General features: G+C 43.3%; 1 protein-coding gene and 1 non-coding gene across 46 annotated transcripts in view; both read right to left on the bottom strand.

Moving 5' to 3' along the window:
* The window catches only part of APBB2 (amyloid beta precursor protein binding family B member 2), a 398,003-nt gene that overhangs the window by 46,575 nt on the left and 326,958 nt on the right, over positions 1-24,470 (bottom strand). The window lies entirely within an intron of this gene.
* On the bottom strand, positions 9,569-9,675 carry LOC129035997 (small nucleolar RNA U13). The gene has a single exon (XR_008502469.1). It is a non-coding gene; the product is annotated as a small nucleolar RNA U13 (small nucleolar RNA).

The raw sequence follows: 24,470 nt of genomic DNA on the forward strand, positions 1-24,470 counted from the left end.
CACCCTAGTTCCAGCCATCATCTCATCAGGAGGGCTGCTGTCATTTTTTTTTTTTTTTTTGAGACAGTGTCTCACTAGTGCAGTGGCCACTATCTTGGCTCACTGCAACCTCCTCCTCTTGGGTTTAAGTGATTCTTGTGCTTCAGAGATGGGGTTTTGCCATGTTGGCCAGGCTGGTCTTGAATTCCTGGCCTCAAGTAATCTGCCCACCTCAGCCTCCCAAAGTGCTGGGATTAGAGGCGTGAGCCACCGCACCCGGCCTGCAGTAGTGTTTTAACAGTCTCCCTGCCTCCACTCATTACTAACAAGCTATTCTCACAGGAGCCACACATGTCCCTTCAAAACAAAAACAAAAATCACAAATATAAGTATCCATGCTCGAACCTTAAAACCACACAGTGGCTTCCCATTGCAATGCAGATAAAGTCTACAATCACCTTCAGGGTCTCACAGGCCGCCTGGGATCAGGTCCCTGCTTCTATCTCCAATGCTGCAACCACATTCCCTCCTCTTTGTCTCTGCTCCAGTCCCCTTTTCTTCTTCCAGTTCCTGGAACGTGCCCAGCTACTTCCCACCTCAGAGCCTTTGCGCTGACTGTGACCCTCCTAGAATGCTCTTCCCTGCACTGCTCACCTGATGAATCCCTCTCATCTTCTAGGAATCTCAGCCCAAAAGTTGATTCCTTTGGAAGATGTTCCTGACAGGCAGTGTCCTTCCTGACAGCATCCCAGGCTTTTCCTTCGTACCCCTGCTGCAGCTTGGTGTTAAATATCTGGAAAATCATTCATTTATTATTCATCTCCTTCACCTTACAGTGAGCTCTATAAACTTACAGAGTCTGGTTTTGTTTCTGCACAGTGAAGAATTTAACCTTGGCTGAAGAGAGCCTCCGCCTTCAGCTTCTGGGATGTAAACTCTAACACCTTGGAATGTTGTGCCTGACCGGAGTGTTTCTGTTTGCCTAGGGGCTTTGGGACACACTAGAGGGTCTAACAGGGTGATCTGGGGTGGGTGCTTGGCCCATGCAGTATCAGCTCCACCTCTGGAGGGGCTCGAGACTGAGATTAGCCCTGGACCAGTTGTCTATGCCTTTGGGGTGGAGCCTCAATAAAAATCCTGGACACCAAGGCTTGGATGAACTTCCCTGGTTGACAATACTCTATGCTACTGTCACACGGCAATACCAGGGAAGTTATGCTGCCCAGGACACCATAGGGAGAGGACAACTGAAGGCTCAGAACTTCCCTGGACTCTGTCCTATGTGTGTCTTCCTTGGGCTGATTTTAATCAGAATCCTTTCCCTGTGACAAAGCACAACCATGAGCATAATCACAGCATTCAGTGAGCTCTATGAGTCCTTCTAGCAAATTATCAAACCTGAGGGTGGTCTTGTTGACTGTTCTCTAACTTGGCAGTTTCCCGTTGTATTTTCAGCAGTAAGCACATTTCCTGACATACAGTAAGTGCTTAATACATCTACTATTGAATAAATTTGATGAGTTACTATTTTTTAACAGATTTTTTGAAATGGCCAGGTAATCAGCATATAATGCTTTTATGATTTAAATAACAAATTTCCATTTTGCAAATGCCTACTTATGAGTTAAGGTCCAGATAAAACAAATGCCATCTCTCCCATGAGGCCTTTCCCTACTTACCGAGGGCTCGTCATCCTTGCCTTTGTGTTCTCTGGCCCATCACTTTGCTTTCGAAGCATTAAGTAGTAATAAAACATATTTCTGACCAGCTGGGCAATATAGCGAGACCCCCATCTCTACAAAAAAATTTTAAACATTAGGCCAGGTGTGGTGGCTCACGCCTGTAATCACAGCATTTTGGGAGGCTGAGGTGGGCGGATCACTTGAGGCCAGGAGTTCGAGACCAGCCTGGCAAACATGGTGGAACCCTGTCTCTACTAAAAATACAAAATTAGCCGGGCGTGGTGGCACGTGCCTGTAATCCCAGTTGCTCAGGAGGCTGGGGCAGGAGAATCGCTTGAACCTGGGAGGCAGAGGTTGCAGTGAGCCGAGATCACACTGCTGCACTCCAGCCTGGGTAACAGAATGAGACTCCGTCTCAAAAAAAAAAAAATTTTTTTTTTTTAAACATTAGCCAGGTGTGGTGGCTTGCACCTGTTGTCCTACCTGCCTGGGAGGCTGAGGCAGAAGGACTGCTTGAGCCCAGGAGTTTGAGGCTGCAGAGAGATATGATCTTGCCACTGCACTCCAGCCTGGATTATAGAGCAAGATGCTATCTCTAAAATAAATGAATAAATGAATGAATGAATAAAAATAAAACATCTGCTTTTGTGAAGGATATCTATGTTAGATAAACTCTGAGTCCCTACTACTGGGCATGGGGCTTGTACAGAACAGGTACACAAACGGTGTTTATGGAATGAAGGCAGTTTTTAAAAACAGGTCTGGTTCATAGAAAGACAGGTTCAATTATGTGTGAAATTCTGGTACATATTATAGCTCATTCCCAGATAAATATTGTAGCTGTTACTGTAGTAACAGGTGTTACTATTGTTCTATTGTTCTATTGTTTTCTTTTTTTTCTTTCTAAAAATAAAAATGTTACTCAGAATTATGATACACTTTAAAAAGCCAGACATGCTTTAAATAAAAATATGGAAACTGATCACCCAACTTTTAAAAGGCATCTGACTTCCTAATTAGAATGAAATATCACAGTTTATTTACAAAATATAGAAAGAAAAAAATTCAACAAACCTAACCACTCACCTTTCTTTCATAGAAACCTAATTGAAAATTCAACCAGCATACCAATAACCTATGATGTCCCCAAGTAGCATAGAAAAATCAATTTTACTTCCTTCAGACCTGCATTTAAACTGGATAATAACTGATATAACGTGCAACAGCCATAATCCAATTTCAATTTGTTTGATTAGATGAGTATAAACATTAAACAAGAAAGTCACAGGACTGTTATGACAATGTTCACGCTATTAACTCATTATAGAACAAAGCATTGTAATTTGCTCCTAGAGAACATGCTACTAAAATACATAGATATGAATTTGAACTATCCTTAAATACCATTATATTGCCTCAGCCAAAGATAAAAGCAGCTGTGAACGTGGAAGCCACTTCAAAATCTCCTGAATTGAGGATAAGGGAATCCCTGAAGGATTCCTTAAATATTTGAGACTATTTTAACATCCATTTGTATGACACTTGCATAATCAGAGGGTATCAAAGCAGCACCCAGGTTAGTGGTCTCAAACTATAACGTGCATCATAACAGTTAAAATGACGGTGCCACAGTCTTGGCCGGGTGCCGTGGCTCATGCCTGTAATCCCAGAACTTTGGGAGGCCGAGCCGGGTGGATTACGAAGTCAGCAGTTCAGGACCAGCCTGGTCAAGATGGTGAAACCCTGTCTCTACTAAAACTACAAAAATTAGCCAGGCACCCACAATCCCAGCTACTTGGGAGGCTGAGGCAGGAGAATCGCTTGAACTTGCACGGCAGAAGTTGCAGTGAGCCGAGATCATGCTACTGCACTCTAGCCTGGGCAAGAGTGAGACTCCATCTCAAAAAAAAAAAAAAAAAAAAGCGCCACAATCTCACCTAGAGGGTGTTGTGACTCAGTAGGTCTCAAACAGACTCCTCGCTTTTTTTACATAAGTACCGTCCCTTCTGACCCAAATGATTTGGAGGCAGGTGTTCAGTGGGCTGTACGTTGAGGATTCAAAGCTGTTTCCAGAGAAGGGGACTGGTACTTTGTGTCAGAGGAGAAAGTCAGATGACAGATAAAGACACTGGAGGATGGGATGCTGCAGCTCTTTCTGTGTCCCGCACTGCATTCTGAGCTCCTTGAAGGCAGCAACCATGCTTTTCTTGTTTCTGTATCTTTTATGCCCAGCTCAGCACTGAGCACTTAATAAATGAAGTACATTCGGGACAAAGTGGCATGCATCTATACTCACACCTATGTGGATGTCAGAAGCATTCACCATGGGTACATTTCTGAGGGTCATATCACAACAAGGTTATCAACAGAGCAGGCGGGATGTTTTGGCAGGACCTTGAGGTAGATCAATGCCTTTCAAACTTCAATGTGCAAATGCATTGTCTGAGGACTTGTTAAATGCAAGTTCTGATTCAGTGGGTCTGGGTAGGGCCCTGTCGTTCTAAAAACTACATCCCAGGTGATGCCCAAGTTCTTATACAGAGGCTCCACTTTGAATAGCAAGAATCCATATGTGAATCATCTAAACCATGATCACAGGGACAAATGAGCAGCAAAAAAGATCTTCACTGAGCTTGGACAACGAAAGCCAGGGAGGCCAGGTGCAGTGGTTCACACCTGTAATCCCAGCACTTTGGGAAGCTGATGTGGACAGATCATTTGAGGTCAGGAGTTTGAGGCCAGCCTGGCCAACATGGTGAAACCCCGTTTCTACGAAAAATGCAAAAATTAGCCGGTTTTGGTGGTGCACGCCAGTAATCCCAGCTACTCAGGAGGCTGAGGCATGAGAATTCACTTGAACTCAAGAGGCAGAGGTTGTAGTGAGCCGAGATCACACCACTGCACTCCAGCCTGGGTGACAGAGGGAGACTGTCTCCAAAAAAAAAAAAAAAGAAAAAAAAAGAAAAGAAAGCCAGGGAGTTGTGGACTAACAGTAACATTCCCAACTTCTTTTAAAGCACTATGTAGGCTGGGTGCGGTGGCTCACGCCTGTAATCCCAGCACTTTAGGAAGCTGAGGCAGGCGAATCAGGAGGTCAAGAGACAGAGACCATCCTGGCCAACATAGTGAAACCCCATCACTATGACAAATACAAAAATTAGCTGGGCGTGGTGGCGCCGAGTAATCTCAGCTACTTGGGAGGCTGAGGCAGGAGAATTGCTTGAACCCGGAAGGTAGAGGTTGGAGTGAGCTGAGATTGCGCCACTGCATTCCAGCCTGGCGACAGAGTGAGACTCCGTCTCAATAAAAAGAAAAAGAAAAAGAAAAAAAAAAAACACTGTGTACCTGATTATTGCTCCTGGAGGAATCTATAATGTATATTTGTAAAAGAAAGCCCCCACCGCCCCACAAGACATCAGTCACAGCAGATGCTTAGCTTGCACTCACATAAGGATGTGTCCTTTATCTAAAAGAGATTGCCACAGTATCTCTTTAACTCAACTCTAACAAAAATTTTGGAAAAAAAAAAACAAAAGAAATTCTCCTGCGCAATGGCCTGGAGTCTTCCTGTTCTGCCCTGTAAAATGCAAAGGCTATTTATAATAAACGTGTATAACAAGAATCTTTGTTTAGTGGAAGAGATTCCGAAGCCCTAGGCAGGCAGCATAGCTCATTTTCTTTATGCAATATTCAGCAGAAAAAACCTCCCACTACTCCAAAGACTGTGGGCCATTCCCTGGCCTTTGCTGTACTATAAAGAGATTTGACTTATCTTCCCACCACCCACCACCCACCAGATCTCTTCTTCCTAACTGCTGCAGGAGGTAGCGAGGGTGAGCATAAATTGTTATCCTCCATGGTTCAGAATCCTAAGGGAACCAGCACAACGTTCAATTCGTTTTGTTTTTTTTTTTTTGAGACAGGGTGTCACTCTGTCACCCAGGCTGGAGGGTAGCAGTGCAATCTTGGTTCACTGCAACCTCTGCCTCCTGGGTTCAAGCAATTCTCCTACCTCAGCCTCCCGAGTAGCTGGGATTACAGGCATGTGTCACCATGTCTAGCTAATTTTTGTATTTTTAATAGAGACGGGTTTTACCATGTTGGTCAGGCTGGTCTCGAACTCCTAACCTCAAGTGATCCATCCACTTTGGTCTCCCAAAGTGCTGGGATTACAGGTGTGAGCCACCATGCCTGGTCCTTTCAATTCTTAAAATGTTCAACCATCTCCCCACTCAATGCCCTGTCTTGCTGTCCCTGGAAAGCAGAATTGCAAGGAAGGACAGGAGTACTGCACGCACAGGGACACAGAGTCACGGAGGGCCAAGGAAAAAGCTGGCTGTCTGGCAAGTTCCATGATTATAATTCGAGAAAATCATGTTTGTGTTTCTGCATCAGAAACTCAAGCTGAAACTGATACTAAACCCATGGCTGGGAAGGTAGGGTTAGGAGAGTAAGACAGTAGGGGCTAAGGAGTGAAGACAAGAGAAGTTCTTTAAAAATAACTAAGAATTTTCCCTCACTGCCAGCCCACCAATGATCTGATTTCTGTCTCTGCAGTTTTGCCTTTTCCAAAATGTCATAAAAAGGGGGTCCTGTAATACCTAGCTTTCTGAACCTTGCTTCCTTCACTTAGCATAATTGTTGAGTGTATCAACAGTGCATTCCTTTTTATTGCTGAGAATTATTTTGCATGGATGTACAAGAGTTTGTGTATCTATCTATGAGCTGATAGGTATTTTACTCTTTCAGTTTTGGCAACTATGAATAAAGTCAATAATAAGAAAACAAACAACACAAATTTTTAAATGGGCAATAACATCTGAACAGATATGTCACCAAAGAAGATAAATGTTTTTCACAAGCACATGAAACATGCTCAACATCATTTGTTTGGAAAATGCGGATTAAAACCACAATGAATCACCACTTCACACGTTTTAGAATGCTAAAATAACAACCACCACCCTTAAACAAACAAACCAAAAAATCCTGGCAATGCCAACTGCTGGTGAGGATGCGGAGCAACTGAACTCTCTTACTTTGCTATTGGGAATGCAAAACGGCACAGCTCCTCAGAAAGTGGGCTGGCAGTTTCTCATAAACTTAGGCGTGCTGTCACCCTACAACCCAGTGATCCCACTCTTACGTATTTACAGAAGATGAGTGAACACTTCTGTTCACACAAAAACCTGTATGTGAATGATAACAGCGGCTTTATTCATGGTTCATGATTAACTTCCCTTTTAAGATGGATGGGCAGTTGTTTCTTGATGGGTTTATCTCAGTTTTCCATGTTCACAGACCTGGACACTATCAGTCATCTTTAAAAATTCATTAGGAGATTACAAAATAGAAGCACTTTACCTTCTTGGTGGTCACGAAACTCCATGCTCAGGAGCTTACTGTTGAGGCTGAATCCCAGAGGAGGGTTTAAGCAGGAGCTTACCCGATGATCGTTACTTCCAGTGGCAAGAAGCATAAAAAGAAACAAGCCGCTATTTTCACCCTCAACTGTTCTTAATCTTGCCTCCCTCCTCCTCCTCACTTTGCTTTTCCTATTCCACCTATGTGCCCTCATCCCCTAAAGAGATATCAGCTACATTAGAAGGCCACAGAAACTAAGGCCAATATAATTTTGATCCTTCAGTGTTGAGTTTAAATAAAAACATCATATATGGTTGCTGTTATTTGTTTTATCTTCAGATTGAATTGGAAGTTCCTAATTTGAAGGGACTTTTATTATTTTATAGTGTCCTTTTATTATTTTATTTTATTTTTGAGACAGAGTCTCGCTCTGTCACCCAGGCTGGAGTGCAGTGGTGCAATCTCTACTCACTGAAACCTCCACCTCCCGGGTTCAAGCAATTCTCCTGCCTCAGCCTCCTGAGTAGCTGGGATTACAGGTGTGTACTACCATGCCTGGCTAATTTTTTGTATTTTTAGTAGAATACAAAAGCACTGAACTTTGCAGTTTCCCCTGCAGAGATGGGGTTTCACTATGTTGGTCAGGCTGGTCTCGAACTCCTGACCTCAACTGATCTGCCTGCCTCAGCCTCCCAAAGTGTTGAGATTACAGGCATGAGCCACCATGCCCGGCCGACGGTGTCCTTTTAGATCAATTTTAGTGTATCACCATTTTTGTACCTGTTTTTACAAATAAAAGCTTTATTGGAACACAGCCATGCACATTCATTTATATCTTGTCTGTGGGTGCTTTTGCCTAACATGGCAGAGACAGCATGACCTACAAAGCCTATTTACTGTCTGGTCTTTTGCAGAAAAAGTCTACTGACTCCTTCTCTAGCAAAATGGCCTTTTAGCCATTCTATTAATATAAACGATGAGTATACTATTTGTTAGCTTTGTATAGCTACTAACATCTGTGCAGCATTTTCTATCTTCAGAGCATTTTTCATATCTATCATGTCACTATAGTACCTCATTAGCCCTATTAAATTAGCTATTATTATTACCAACCCCCTTTTTGTAAACAAAATAGGCTCAGAGGGAATGAGTGAACTCAATTATAAGAGGTGAAGCCAAAATTTGAACCTGTCTCATTCTCCAAATTGTCTGCTCTTGTCACAAATAAATTGATACATCACACATAGCAAGCTGATCATTTAGTAGATGAGTGAAGATCAACTTGAATTTTCATCTGCCTGAATTCTCCACTGAGCTCATTCAATTAAAGTTCCACACAAAGTTCACATATGGGGCTCCTGTTCTCTGAGATGACGTTCCCATGTACTCTCATTCCTGGGACTTAGAGACTGCTTAGCCTACAAAAAACTTCTCTGGCTTACAGTCTGTATTCCTTTCATATATATTAGTTAATTATATTGATCAATTATCAGGGAGCTGATCTAGGTTTTGTGGGACCTAAAGCTTAGACAATTTCTGAGGCCTTTTTGTTTTTTAAGAATACAAAATTATCTTCCTTTTGCAAAATCATTTTACATAAACCATGTGATCTAATTGCTAGCCCTCTTCCTAGGGTCTTGAAAGGGGCTCTAAATTTTCAGCTTCCTGAGTAGTTAGGTCTACAGGTACACCGTGCCTGGCTATTCTTTTTTTTTTTTAGAGATGGGGTCTTGCTATGCTGCCCCGGCTGGTCTTGAAATCCTGGCCTCAAGCAATCCTCCCACGTCAGCCTCCCTAAGTGTTGGCATTACAGGGTGAGCCACCACACCCAGCTGGTTTTTAAAGTATGGTCCACAGATAGAATTAGTGTCACTTCGGAACTTAGTAGAAATGCAAATTCTCAGGCTCCACCCCAGACCTACTGAATTAATCAGAACCACTGAGGCTGGGGCAAAGCCAGCTTTGTTTGAAAAAGACCCACAGTGGATTCTGACACGCACTTGGATTTGAGCATCACTGCTTTACTGGAGCACAGATTCTGCTTTCTTCTCTCATATAGAAAATTTTTTGAGGAAAAGAGGGGAAACTGCATCATTGAAGCGAGCTGTATAATTTTTCTTCAGGAACACAATGATCCAGTAACCAATCTGAACCATAAGCAATCTCAGCTTCAGAATTTCAGGAATCCATGACATGTGAGATGTGTCAGGATTAACCAGAAGTAAAGGCTGGGAACTCAGAGTCTACTTTGATGGTTTCTGATTGCACTGATGATAAATTAACCGAACTCATGACTTATTAATTGAATGGAAAATGTATATTTAAAGACTCCTGATACAGTCAGAAGACTAAATCAGTAATTCCAAACTCTGAATCATCTTAGAAGTCAAAGAACTTTCCACAAAGGAGCTAAATTACCTACCTCAAGCAAACTTCCTTTTTATTTAAAGAGTTGAGATTGGACCAAATTGGTCCTTTTAACTACCAAAGAGCCATTTTATTATTTTTGCCATCAAGGACCTCTTATTTTAGTATCTTTTTTCTTTCACATCAATGGTAGTGTGCCAACTTTGTAACAAGGTTTGTGGAAGGCACATTTCACACATGCACATGAAAAGCCAATCACCATGCTTATGAACTACTAAAAGATCAATAATATTTATTTCTTATACATGTGTTACCTCGATTTGTCCCCACACCACCTTTCTATTTTTTTTTTTTTCTTTGAGACAGAGTCTTGCTCTGTTGCCCAGGCTGGAGTGCAGTGGTGCGATCTCGGCTCACTGCAATCTCCACCTCCCGGGTTCAAGTGATTCTCCTGCCTCAGACTCCTGAGTAGCTGGGATTACAGGCACCTGCCTTTAAACAGAAGAATAAAGTAGAATGAACCAGTGTATCCAATTTTAAAGCTGCATATATAGCTATAATAATCAACAGTGTGTGGTAATGGCAAGTAATCCTAGCCCTAGGATTAAAATGGGCTGGGCACAGTGGCCCACACCTGTAATCCCAGCACTTTGGGAAGCTGAGTGAGGTAGGAGGATCAGTTGAGGCCAGGAGTTTGAGACTAGTCTGGGCAATATAGGGAGACCCCATCAATATGATTTTTTTTTTTTAAATTAGCTGGGCGAAGTGGCACGTGCCTGTAATCCCAGCTACATTGGAGGCTGAGGTGGGAGGATCACTTAAGCCCAGGAGATCCAGGCTGCAGTGAGCTATGATCTTGCCATTGTACTCCAGCCTGGGTGAAGGGGTGAGACCCTGTCTCCAAAGAAAAAAAATAAAAGAGGCCTAAAAATAAGGCAAATGTCTAAAGGGACCACTCTATAAACAAAGTGGGCCAGAATTTTAGATCCTGAAGGCAGACAAGGAATATACATGAAATGAAAAAAATTCTAAGAAAAAAAGGCTTTGATATTTCTTGGTTTAGATCTTTGTATTAATTTATTTGCCAATTATATAATTGCTTACTTTTCTTAACAGGCTTATAACCTAGGAAGGCTTGTGGTATTTATTACTAAATACCTGGATTTAGTAAATATTCTATATATTCCTGTAGAAACAGGAAAATATGAGGTCAAAGCAGGCCCCAGTCACCCCGCTCTGCTTGTGGGTATCTCCTGAAATGAACAGAGTATGAATGAGTATGCACTACATTTCACCACCTTCAAGTTTAAATGGAAGAGAGAAAAAACATTCAACTGTCTAAAAACTTAGGTACCAAATCACGTTATACATCATTTTGGGGGAAGACATCATTCTCTGGCAATAAACTGCTCACCCATGAAATTAAATAATCCTTCTAGGAAAGAATGATTCATTATTTAATAAACATTTGTCTGTTTTTAACTTCACTGAGAAAAATAAATGGGAGGAAGTGCTCCAGGAATCTCAACAAGCAGCCTCCTCTGCCTCCAGCCCACTGTGCCCACCACTGCCAGTGCAGACGAGGGAGGGCGGAGTGAGAGGCAGCGCAGACGGAGGGACAACATTCTCTTCTGAGTGCTCACTAGGGGACAGGGACCCGTGCCAAGCCCTCTCCCATTTAATATCTTACAACCAAGCTGCATAGAGGTTCCAAAGCTTCCATCTCTACACAAGAGGGCCCTGGGGCACAGTGTGTAACTGGCTCAGGGTCAGCCAGCTAACAGAGGCAGATCAGGAAGCCAACCGGTGTGCCTGACTCCAAAAGCCCTTTCATTTAAGATGTCATATAATCTGTACCACCTAGAGGAGAGACAGCTGGGTGAGGAAGATGGAGGAGCAAAGCTGGGTAGCAGAAGGGGCTTCCACTGCCCTAACTGCAGAAGGCTGAAAAATATCCCAAAGAAATCAGGTCCTAATCCCTGGAACCTGCAAATGTTACCTTACAGGTATTATATACATATATACACAAAAAAGTGTGTGTGTGTGTATATATACACACACACACACACACACACACACACACACACTTTTTTTTTTTTTTTTTTTGGAGACCAAGTCTCACTCTCACCCAGGCTGGAGTGCAGTGGCGCAATCCCGGGTCACTGCAAACTCCGCCTCCCAGGTTCAAGCGATTCTCCTGCCTCAGACTCCCGAGTAGCTGGGATAACAGGTGCATGCCACCACACCCAGCTAATTTTGTATATTTAGCAGAGATGAACTCCCCACCTCTGGGGATCTACCTGCCTCGGCCTCCCAAAGTGCCAGGATTACAGGCGTGAGCCACCACCACGCCCAGCCATACATATATATATATATTTAAGTGTCTCTCAGAAGGACACTTATGACTGGATTTAGGTCCCACTCAGGTAATCCAGGATAATATCCTCAGGTCAAAATCCTTAACTTAATCACATCTGTGAAGACCCCCCTACCCTGCACCCCTTTATTTTTTTTTGAGACGGACTCTCACTCTGTTGCCCAGGCTAGAAGGCAATGTTGCAGTCTTGGCTCACTGCAACCTCCACCTCCTGGGTTCAAGTGGCGATCCTCCCGCCTCAGACTCCTGAGTAGCTGGGACTACAGGCAAGAGCCATCATACCCAGTTAATTTTTGTATTCTTAGTAGAGACGGGGTTTCGCCACGTTGGCCAGGCTGGTCTCGAACTCCTGGCCTCAAGTGATCCGCCCGCCTTGGCCTCCCAAAGTGCTGGGATTACAGGCATGAGCCACCGCGCCTGGCCTCAACTCCTTTTCTGAAGTTTCCTCTTCCTTGCCTCATGTGGGCCTCTGCACAAGGTAATTGAAGTGTTCATATTAACAGCTAAAAGGAATAGGAACACTGACCCATTAATTTAGAATTCACGGTTTCAGACACAGTTCAGCCACATTTTTGTATAAAACTGAGCAAGTGTAGAAGTTCTAGGTCTCAGTTCCCTCATCTGTAAAAGGGACATACTGCTACACCCTAGAGTCCTGAAAGGACTAATGGAGATAGAGATCCTCAGTAAACCATAAAGCATTGTGTCAAAACATGCACAGAGTTCTGATTATTCTCCGCTCATTCTCCCCTTCAGATAATCAAAAGTACTTTTAAGCATCTAATATAAGGATAACATCATGTTGAATCACACACAAGGAAATCTAAGATATGGTGATGGCTGTCAAGGAATTCACAGTCTAACCAGGGAGACACACATCTGTGACATTAGTGACAACCCGAGGTTGAAGAGATCTAGTACCATGAAGATACGCATGACTGCAGAGGTGAAAGACAGCACAGGGCACGGTGTGCTGTGAAGATTCACTTCCATTTGTAGGGGTGGTGTATATTTCCCCAACCCTTGAAGTGAGGCACAGTTACGCATCTTGCTTTGGCCAATGAAATGTGAGCAAAAGCGCTAAGCATCATTTCCAGCAGAAATGTTCAGTCAGCGCATCTTTTCCTTCTGCCACCATTGTTGCCAATACTGTAGTCTAGATTGTGACTGTATCATCAGTTTTAGACAGAGAATGAGGACAATGACAAAGGAAGCCGTGTCTTCAGCCAACTTACCATGGACATTTAGCAGAAAGAGTTGTTATAAGCCACTGAGATTTTTGGTTGTTATTACAGTCTAACCTAGCCTGTGCTGAAGGACACGAATGGTGACAGAAAGGCTAATAGAACAGGTGGGACCTGCACTAAGTCCTAAGGATAGGGATGTCACACAACACTGGCATAGGGCTTGACGGTCATGTTAGAAAGTGCTTCATGGGACTCATGAGCCCATGTCATTACCTGTCTGTTCCTCTTAGTACATCCCATGAGGGCAAGAACCATGGTGTTCTCATTCATGGCTACATCCTTGGTGCCAAGCATAGTGGCAGACACATGCTAGGGACTTAACACATGGGTGTCCAATAAATCCCCAGAAAGCTAGATGGGATCTATAGAGGAAGAAGGAGGGAGAAAAGCAATTCCACGGCTTGACATCTCAAGTTAGGAATGAGGAAGATGTGGCGTTGGACATGAAGAAAGCCAACTTTACAGATCACTGTAAGATACACAGGAAGAAATCTGGCTAAATTATAATGATAAAGGTTAAAAAAAAAAAGATGGCGCTGGGTGCAGTGGTTCACGCTTGTAATCCCAGCACTTTGGGAGGCTGAGGTGGGTGGATCAGCTCAGGTCAGGAGTTTGAGACCAGCCTGGCCAACATGGTGAATGCCCGTCTCTACTACAAATACAAAAAATTAGCTGGGCGTGGTGTTGCACGCCTGTAATCCCAGCTACTTGGGAGGCTGAGGCAGGAGAACTGCTTGAACACAGGAGGCGGAGGTTGCAGTGAGCTGAGATCGTGCCACTGTACTCCAGCCAGGGCGACAGAGTGAGACTCCATCTCAAAAAAAAAAAAAAAAAAAAAAAAAAAAAAGATGGTACCGTATATGGATGATGACAGCCATTTCTATCCTCCTGCCCTGGTTAGCATACTTCTGTGGTATAATCTGCTCTACCAGTTCTGGGGCCTAAGAGAATGATTAACAATGTTATGACTAGAAGTGACCCAAGATTTGACAACTTAAGATCTATATCTCCTCTCTTTTTTAAAAAGCACTCTAATTTGTACAGTGTAGACATATTTAAACCTTATCTTTTATTTTAAAAAAATCTTCCCGCTTAATTTTCAACCCTTGACTTAGTGAATTTAATTAATAGTATCAGGTTTTATCTTTCTTAATAAATAACTTCTACATGAAGTTCACTCTACAATGAAGAAGACAAAGCAACTCTTAAGCTCAAAGCTGTACAGAGATGAATCAGAACATTTCCTTTAGGCAAGAAGGGGCTGAGACAATTATGCTAGACCACTGAATTTGTGGGGGAAATGTATTAAGAAATTTCACACCATCCACTAGCTATAATGCTTTTAGGAATTGCTGCTCATCTTCACAATGAGATCCCTGGTGGTGGAGGAAACTGGTTTGGCAAGCAAGTATCTTTAGGGCTGAGGTGGTTCTGTGCACTATTATTCTCTGATTAATGGGGAAGGCCACAGGTGTCATTTGGATAGGTCAATAAATATTAATTGGCTGTAGGGATAGATTTTTAACTTTGTGTTCTTTTAGTTGCTTAGGGATTTTACAGAGGGGAAAAAAAACCCGTAAAATACTCCTGTTTTAGAATGCATAGCATTTCCCAATTATTGAATAATAGAGAAGTCAGAGAAAAAATCTGTATTTTAAACACTCATTGGTTAATGGGGCATTACAATTGAACTGTTTATTTATCAAAATTTATATCCCATTTCCTTCCCAAAAGAATTAAGTGGCTTACAATAAAAGGTACACACAGTCTATTATGTTCTAAATTTAGAAAAGTAAAATTTAAAGCCAAATATAAGAAAGAGAAAGTAATTCTATAAATTAACGAGGCGAAATATTAGTTGGAACCACATTCAACCATTTCTGATCCACAAAAACAGCAATGTTATATGATTCTATCTGATTTAATTACTGTAGTTGCAGGTTTAACTTGAAACTTCCTAGCAAAAAGGGAAACATGATAAACTATACTATTTTCCCTGTTAACTAAATTCTTACATGCAAATCCTTTGAGAGACAGTATTTTCTAGATACTGAAATCTAAAAGAAATCTGCATTTCAGTTTTTTATCCAAGGGCAATTTAATAATATAAAGGACATCTTCAGGGATGATATTACCAAAGAAGTAGAGATTTCCTTCATGGGATCATCTCTTACAACTGTATTGATTGAATGCAATGGAAGTGCTGTTCGTAAGAACACAACACTTTTCAGAGAAGGCACAGGAGGCGGGGACAGGGTGGGGGGCGGGGCTAAGTAAATGAAAGTCTGAAACTCTAGCTTTGTTATCCTGTGCCCTATACAATGTTATCATTCAGAATCCCTAAAACAGTGTTTTCTGACCTGGTGGGTCCCAGAAGTGCTGCCCTCCGAAGGTTCACCGATAAGGAAGCCAATAATATGTCTTCTGCTCATCTAGTGTTGACTGCGGGACAGCTCAGAGCCTTCAACAGCTGAGGTGTGTTTTAGGGGCTTTCTCTGAGAGCAGGACATTGTATACAGTGTTTCCCGAAATTATGTGAGTGTGGAATCTCTTTTTCTTTCAATACCAGTTACTAAGCTGGTAGAGTGCTCAGCTCAAAAACTTCTTAGAAAATTTGACCAAGATCAGTATTATTCAAACTATAACCAATCAGTGGTCACAAACAGCGTTTTAAAAGAGTAGCAAAGAAAAAAAAATCAAAAAGCAGGGCACACAGTGCAAGTCAGAACTGTTGTGTGACATTTTTGTTAGTTAAGTGTGTGAATTCAGGCACAGTCCGGTGCAGCTGGGTAAGTGCCTGGCTCAGCTGTGGTGCCTGGGACAGGGGCAGGCAGGGGTGAGACCTGACATGTCACATCGTGGGGTCTGGCTCCATCCTGAGCAGCAGGGAACATGTCATGTCTTTTTACCCATCAGAAAAATCACTTGGGTTGCTGATTGTCAAGGACAGAGAGACAGATGGGAGTTAAAGATCTCAGGGGTAGAGGAACAGGTATAAGAAGTAGTTAAGAAAAATTAACCAACACTTGGATATAAGACAAAAGGAGGACAGTGTGTCTTTCAATGTCACAGTACAGCAACACTTAATGGGCCCTCCTAAGGATTACTTACTTCACTAGGGCAGTGCTGTCCAACAGAAATACAATGCAAGCCACATTAAGTAATTTACAATTTTCTAGTAGCCACATTAAACAATTGGAAAATGGAAGTGAAATTAATTTCAATATTTTATTTAAGCTAATATGTCCAAAATACTATCATTTCAATGTGTAATCAATATGAAATTGTTATGAGACATTTTACATCTTTTTAATACAATGTTTGTGAATTCTGGCATGTATTTTACACTTTACAGCACATTTCAATTCAGACCAGCTACATTTCAAGTGCTCAAGGCCATCACCGAAATGAACAGCCCAGCTCTAGGGAAATGTATTTTTATCTAACTTTGCTAGTGATTAGGGCTCAGACTCTGGGAGAGCAGTTGTTAATTTGTAGAACATTAATATGTTACAAGTAATTTTTGCAACTTTCTGCTAAGAAAAAAAAAAGATAACCCCAAAGGTGAGGATTTATTGCCAGTAGAACATTAACCAGTTTTGTATCCACCTTAGTCATCTATTCTAGTATTTTCTCTTTTCCTCTAGCTGCTGTTATGATTTGTGTTATGCCTTTGGTTTCAACTGTTTTTATTAGGCTGTGTCTAGGCAGCAGTACATGTGTGTTTGTGTATGTGTGTGATTCTTCCTGGCTTGAGGTTTTTTGAAACCTTTTCAAATTATTGAAAGCACAGTGCTTCCTGGTGGCTTGGTTATCAGGTTTAGAAGATTCTCAGCCTCTTTTAGGTTCCTTTGAACTGGTGTTGGTAGCCAGCTCATGAGTTAAATAAATCTTAGGCATGCACTCACTGCATATTTTAAAACTTTTATTTTAAGCAACCTTATTGAGTATAATTGATACACAATAAACTGCATATATTTAAAATATCCAATTTGATAAGTTTTGACATATATATATATGTACCTGTGAAACTATTACCACCATCAATATAATGAGCATATCTGTAACTCTCAAAGATTCTTCCTGCCTCGTTATAATCCCTGCCTTCTGTCCTTTCCCAGGTAATCACTGAACTGCCTTGTCACTACAAATTAGTTTACCTTGCATTTATAGAATTCTATATAAATGCAATCACACACTACCTTTTTTTCTCGTCTGGCTTCTTTCACTCAGCACAATTATTGTGAGATTCAGCATGTTGCTGTGTATACCGTTGTCGCTTGGTGTCTGCAGGGAATTGGTTCCAGGACCCCCAAGGATGCTCAAGCCTCTTATATAAAATGGCACAGTATTTGCATATAACCTATGCACATCTTCCTGTATACTTTAGTCTCTAGATTACTTATAACACCTAATACAATGCAAAACTATGTAAATAATTGTTATACTATATTATTTTTAAAAACTTGTATTATTTTTCACTGTTGTATTTTTTTCCAAATATTTCCCATCTGCAGTTGGTTGAATGTGTCGATGTAAAAAATCTGCAGATATAGAGGGCCGACTGTATCAACAGCTGGTTCCTTTTCACTGCTGTGTAGATATCTGTTGTACAATATACCATGGTCTGTTTATCTATTTACCTGCTGATGGATATTTGAATCATTACCCACTGTCAATATGACAGCCTGTTTTTAACTCTGACCTAGGTATTAAGGAGGTAGACTCCTTAGGGCTGACCACCACTATGGGTGGGGAGGACCCACAGGAGCAGGGTCGGGGGCTCCCACACTGCTGACCTGTGTGGCTGACTAGATGGCAGAGCCATTAACCACAGTGGCTCAGCGTAAGTCCAGTGGATGAACACACGCCGAAATGAGTGAATGTATGAATGGAGAACATGGGAGAATGAATAGAAAGAACAGCTTTGAAAATGGGGTCAGGAGTCCATCTTGGCCAACGTGGAGTATAACAGATTTGCCTTGGCATCCCAGCAGGCAGCTGTTACCCACCTGAGAGCAAAGGTGGCCTAGCCCAGGTTAGCCAAGGTTGGGCCGTACCCACGATTTATAACCTTGTGGCATGTGGTTAGGAAAGAGACTTTGCTCAAAAGACAACTCAATTCTTTGGAGCTCAGATGCTGCTTATGGACTTAGGGATGACGTGTGCCCTCTCATCCTTGTTCCCATCCTCATTCCAGGTCTGTATAAAGGCAGGTCATGTAGGGGTGGGGTACTGAGGGCCAGGGTCAGAGGGGATCAGATACTTTCAATCTGAACTAAATCTCTGTTTCGCAGATTTGGTCATCAAAGAAGGGTCAACTCTTTGAAAAATGGCATTAATGCCTTAATCAGTGCTATATATAAAATTCCTGCAAACTCATCCTGCTATGCCCTGTTTAGTTCACCTGCTGGGACAGACCTGGTTTTAGGACCACACAGGAACATTTGATTCTGCTGAGTTGAAGATTGAGACTTGCAATTTTCTAGTGTTGTTTCCAACAAATTCACACTCAGGAGCTCTCCTTTAGGGAGGAGGCAAGAAGGATTTAGGGATCAGAGACGTAGGAGCCACGTGTCATGAACTGTTGTCCAGTGGCAAAGTGACTCTTAACTCTGTCATGACCTGCCACACCCCGGGCAGAGCAGCTCAGGGTACAGGGCATGGGGCTCGTGAGCCCTGCCTGAAGATGGCTCTCCAGTGGGCAGGGTGCTTGGTGCAGAGAAAAAGTAGCCCTTGAAAATGCAGCTGGAGCATTTTCCTAAAGGGGCAGACTTGGCAAGACAGGCTGGGTTGCTGAGCATTAGAGAAGCAATCAGGCCGGACTCAGTGGCTCACGCCTGTAATCCCAGCACTTTGGGAGGCTGAGGAAGGCGGATCACTTGAGGATAGGAGTTCGATACCAGCTTGGTCAACATGGCGAAACCCCATCTCTACTAAAAATACAAAAATTAGCTGGGTGTGGTGGCACACGTCTGTAATTCCAGCTACTCAGGAGGCTGAGGCATGAGAATCACTTGAACCCGGGAGGCTGAGGTGAGCCGAGATCTTGCCACTGCACTCCACCCTGGACGACAGAGTGAGACTCCATTCCAAAAAAACCAAAACCAAACAAAAAAAAAAAAAAAAAAAAAGAAAAGAAAAGAAAAGCAATCAGAAGCTTATCTAATGCACTGCCAGCAGAGAGAAAGGCGCCTGTGTCTGCTTGGCTTTGTCCTCCCCATCACGTTACCTGCCTGTTTGCCATGTCAGCATCCGTCTTCATCCACTGTGTCCCTGCCATCCCCCACGTCTGGATCTCCCTCAGAGACTGTAACTGTGCCCCCTACCTCATCCTCTCCCGCCTCAGGACTTTCAAATGTTTCTTCTTCTTTGGAGTATTTCTGGTATAAAATTTCTGACTGAATGAGAAAATTTTCTGGGTTTTATTTTTCTAAGTCTCCCCTCCCCCATCACACTCTTCTAGATGAGTGAATGGTGTCACAGCCCGTCTGTCACCCACTCTGTGTTCCTTTATTTATAGCCTCGATGATTCTTCCAGGGTTTGGAGAGGTTTATTCTTTCCATTTTAAGTCAACTCTCTGGCTCCCTTCTTTTTCTTTGGCCCCACGTCTGATCTGGCATTTCCGTCCTCTGGCTGCCATGACTGCGCCTGCATGATTCTGTTCCCAAGGCCTTTTTACTATTGGAAATTGGGTTCTTGCTTGAGGACTCTGGGTTCAACTTCCTAATTCTTGTCTTTGATTTCCTTTCCTGTCTTCCCTATTCAAACAAGCACATCCCTAGGCCACTCTTTGGGGAATAGCCTAGAAGAACAGAATTCCCAGTTGAAGTTATAACAAAGAAACATGAGACCTAGTGCCTGAGCCCAAAGTGTGGGTGCTGCTCCGAGGGACTGCAGGGAACATAACTCTACAGTCTTCTTATCTTAAGAGAGAGGCCAGTGAGCAGGAGGAGACTAGAACGTGGGTCCCGGAGGGAAACTGGTACAGCCTCACGTGAACTCACAGCAGCAGGAACCCTTGGCTCCCAAGTGACCAAGACTTTTTCAGTCCACCCAAAGGCTCAAGGCTAGCTGAAAATTCATGACACGATAATTCTCCTACATTCTCATTTTTCTCTGTTAAAATATAACTCCTCAAAACACAAGCCATTCCAAAGCTTGAGTTCACAGCTCTGATACTTAAACACCAATTCTGACTTCATAAGAGGGTTAGAAAAATACAAAGTCATTTTGGGGGGCTCTAAACAACAATTTTAGCCTTTGAAGGGCAGCATCAAATAGCTCTAGGGAACTCCATGAAGAGTCACCAACTCGTTAGTTGAGACTCACTATGAACTAGAGATAATTTCTAGATATTAAAAGATAGAATAATACTAAGCTCTCATGTTAAATTTCTCCTTCTTTTTAATCATATGTTACGGTTGACCCAGGACAATATATTTTTTTTTCTTTTTGAGATGGAGTCTCACTCTGTAGCCCAGGCTGGAGTGCAATGGCATGATGTCGGCTCACTGCAACCTCTGCCTCCTGGGTTCAAGTGATTATCCTGCCTCAGCCTCCCGAGTAGGTGGGATTACAGGCATACGCTAACACACCCAGCTGATTTTTGTATTTTTAGTAGAGACAGGGTTTTCCCATGTTGGCCAGGCTGGTCTCGAACTCCTAACCTCAGGTGATCTGCCCACCTCAGCCTCCCAAAGTGCTGGGATTACAGGCATGAGCCACTGCACCCAGCAGACCCAGGACAATGTTTCAAGGAAATATTACTATGTTAATAAAAAGAGTGTCACTGGGAGTGATCGCACTTATGATCCTTGCATGAAAGGACCTCCATATTTCAGCTACGTCAGTGATGATCTCCACTGCAGATGGAGAGAGTGGCACACAGAGCGCCCCTAACATCAGTGCAAAGGAAGAGGAACAATTACATTGCAAATGGTGAGATGCCTACTCCAGTGTTCCTTCTCTTGACCTACTCTAGCTCTCAAAAACTCGACATAATTATACACAATGAGACTCCTTGAGTTCCACCTGATGTTCTCAAATTCTTTTTTCCCAGTGACGAACTGTGCTGCACTAAATTCATAGTCACTGGACTCCCCAGGAAACCAAAAATCTCAGGATGATGACATTTGAGTAAAAAGGTTCCAGGTGACAACTCGTGTATGAAAAGTGGTGACTGCACCTTCCTTTGCAACAAGAGGCTTTTAGCAATTCTTCAAGCACCAAACCATGCATTGAACATCTGCATAAGTTCTGGGTTATCATGGTTATGACTTCCTCTGTTCTCAAAGACACTCATCCATGTTTACATGGGTTGTTAGGGTATTTCTTTACTCAAATGACTCTTCTTTTCCTGGGATGCTCCAAATATTCAAAGAAGATCATGGCACTTTGAGGATGGACACAGAGAATCAAACATGATGGATCTCCCTCCCTCTGCATCCAGAAAGGCCCATCCTTTGTCTGACTCAGGACTCGGGGAAGTGCGAGATGGAAGCTGTTCAGAGATCATCATCAGACTTTTCTGCTCTCTCTTGACACAACAGTCTCAAGCCCCCACACTTCACTGGCTGCTACTGAAACATGCTCACAAGAAATCCTGAACTATGCTTTGACCCAGAGTTACCAAAATGGATGATATATTTCTAAGGATAAACTGTCATCTTCATATATTCATGAACAGGGACAGTACCGCCATGAACGATCTGTCTGAAAATGCCCTCCCACTTTCCTCTAAGGGACACTGTTCTTGGACAATCACTTACAATGTCTTTCCTTAAAGGTTATTCTGTGCTGAAAGTATTGTAAGCATCCCATCATGATTAATGGAAGGCAGAGAAGCTACTTTTAAAAAGATAAAATAGAATCACAGTGTAAGTCAGCAAAACGGTCAAGTAAATTGTGATGCCTCTGCTTATCATGGAGCTGCATTAAAGAGAAATTAACTCCAGAGGTCAAGACAATACTATAGTGTAGGGAGAGAATTATTGCTCCTCCCCGAAGACTTTTCTCCCTGAGGCAAGACAGCACATACCATAGATTAAACTTTCATCAGCAGATCTTGGAATTCCATCAATCTTTCATTACTGTCATAGCCAGACAGTAATGAATCCCCTACTAGATGTCATCAGGAAACTCTGCTTCTTCCAAACTGAGACCCCACCTAATCACTCCTAGGGAAAAAAAACAATGACCAAGAAGAAACAGAGATAACTTTCAGATTAGCTCAAAAACAAAAGAGACCCATTATTCCTTTTTGCTTTCTTTCCTTTTTTCTTTTCTTTTTTTTTTTTTTGATACAGACTCTCGCTCTGTCACCGAGGCTGGAGTGCAGCAGTGCAATCTTGGCTCACTGCAACCTCTGCCTCCCAGGTTCAGGCGATTCTCCTGCCTCAGCCTCCCAAGTAGCTGAAATTCCAGGTGTGCACTATCACACCTGGCTAATTTTTGTATTTTTAGTAGAGATGGGGTTTCACCATGTTGGCCAGTCTGGTCTCTAACTCCTGGCCTCAAGTGATCCACCTACCTCGGCATCCCAAAGTGCTGGGATTACCGGTGTGAGCCACTGCGCCCGGCCGAGACCCATTATTTCTAAATCACTGTCACCTAAAACACTGCCCTTTATCACAGACAATTTCTACTAATTTAGAAAGGAAGTCTCCTTGGCACAACGGCTGCAGTATCACCTGCAGTGTGGTGTAAACAGAAAGAAGAGCCACACTGGCTCGCTCAGAAAAGCTTTCCTGACTGCCCTCCATATGGTGGACAGACCCTCTGCGCTGTGTGAGTGGCTGTCTCCTTTAGTCAGTGCTAATTCAATCTTAAAGGTCAAGCAGGGAGGGGACAGGCAGGACCAGGCAGGAGACAGTAAACCACACCAGTCATTTGAATGGAGAATAGCACATAGAATTTTAACTAGTAACTACAATGGCAAAAGGGGATCCTGAGAAAGCTCCTATGGAGGCTGCAACTGTAAGAAGGGGGTTCTGACCTGCAGGGTTGAGGGAACAGAGGAGAGAGGTTGCAATAATTAAAACATAGAAGCTTCATGGAGAAGCCTCCTGGAGCAAAACCTCTGACTGCAGAGGAAGAGGCATTGTTGGCTGCTGGTGGTGTCCCTAGGCTTGAAGGAGGGACCCCAGGGCCAGGACCCAGACTTAAAAAGAGGGCTTGCCTGCTAGCTGTGCTGGAATCTCTGAAGAAGCCATGTGATGAAGCCAGTTCTGCATTTCTGTGAAGTTGGAAAAACTGCAAACTGGATTCAGAACTGATGCAACTGGGATAAAGATGTGTTTCTAGGATGCTCAGAGAAACAGGAAGCAGAGGGAGCAAGTTCCTCCTTCCTCCTCCACCTGGCAGTTCTCCTTCGAGTGCTGCACAGTCACCAGAGTCTAACAGGTAGCAGACGAGAGAAGCAGGAGCATAGTTTGCAGAGTCCCAGCCCCAGCATCACAAAGCTGAGTGGGGAAGTGTGGGTTTGGAGCTGAGGGGACAGCTGCTTAATGACACTAGTACGGGAAGCAACAGGCTGTGGGGGTGAGAAACTTGAGGTGACTGGTTTTCACACTGCGTCGGAACGTTAGCTGTTAAACTTCTTTGGTGGTTGAGTTTTAACTTGGCAAATGTCTGTGCAACTAGAGACTCTAGTTCCCAGAGTCCTTTGCAGCTGAGTGTGGCCAGTGGGGTGTGAATGGAATGTGAGTGTACCTGAGGTACGCAAGTTCCAGGTGTCTTTAACTTGGAGACAACTCGCTTGGTCTGGTCAGGCCAGGACGGCAACTGAGGGATGGCAGAGCAACAATCTGGAAGGAGCCTGAACCCCTGAGTGGCACAGAGCTGTTCTGCCAGGCGGCAGTGCCCACTGCAGCTGCGGCAGGAGAACTAACCTCTGGCACTGAAGCCAGTGGACTGCAGAGTACTTGTGGCAGCAGCCTGCCCTATACCCTTTTATAATACACAGAAGGCCGAGGCGAGAAGATCACTTGAGCCCAAGGTGTTCAAGGCTGCAGTGAGCTATGATCACATCACTGCACTCTAGCCTGGGTAACAGAGCAAGATGGTGGCTCACACCAGTAATCCCAGCACTTTGGGAGGCCAAGGAGGGCAGATCACCTGAGGTCAGCAGTTCGAGACCAGCCTGACCAACACGGTGAAACCCCGCCTCTACTAAAAATACAAAAATTAGCTGGGCATGGTGGCGCATGCCTGTAATCCCAGTTGGGAGGCTGAGGCAGGAGAATTGCTTGAACCCAGGAGGTGGAGGTTGCAGTGAGCCGAGATCATGCTACTGCACTCCAGCCTAGGCAACAAGAGTGAAACTCAATCTGAAAAAAAAAAAGAAAAACTTACCCAAGCTTAACTCTAAGGAACAGTAGCAAGGCTAAGCCGTGCTTTTAGGTACCCCCAAATGCTGCTAGTAGAAGACACAGCTAGGAAAGGAAATAGAG

The sequence above is a fragment of the Pongo pygmaeus genome, chromosome 3, assembly GCF_028885625.2.
Source record: "Pongo pygmaeus isolate AG05252 chromosome 3, NHGRI_mPonPyg2-v2.0_pri, whole genome shotgun sequence".
Classification (NCBI taxonomy): domain Eukaryota; kingdom Metazoa; phylum Chordata; class Mammalia; order Primates; family Hominidae; genus Pongo; species Pongo pygmaeus.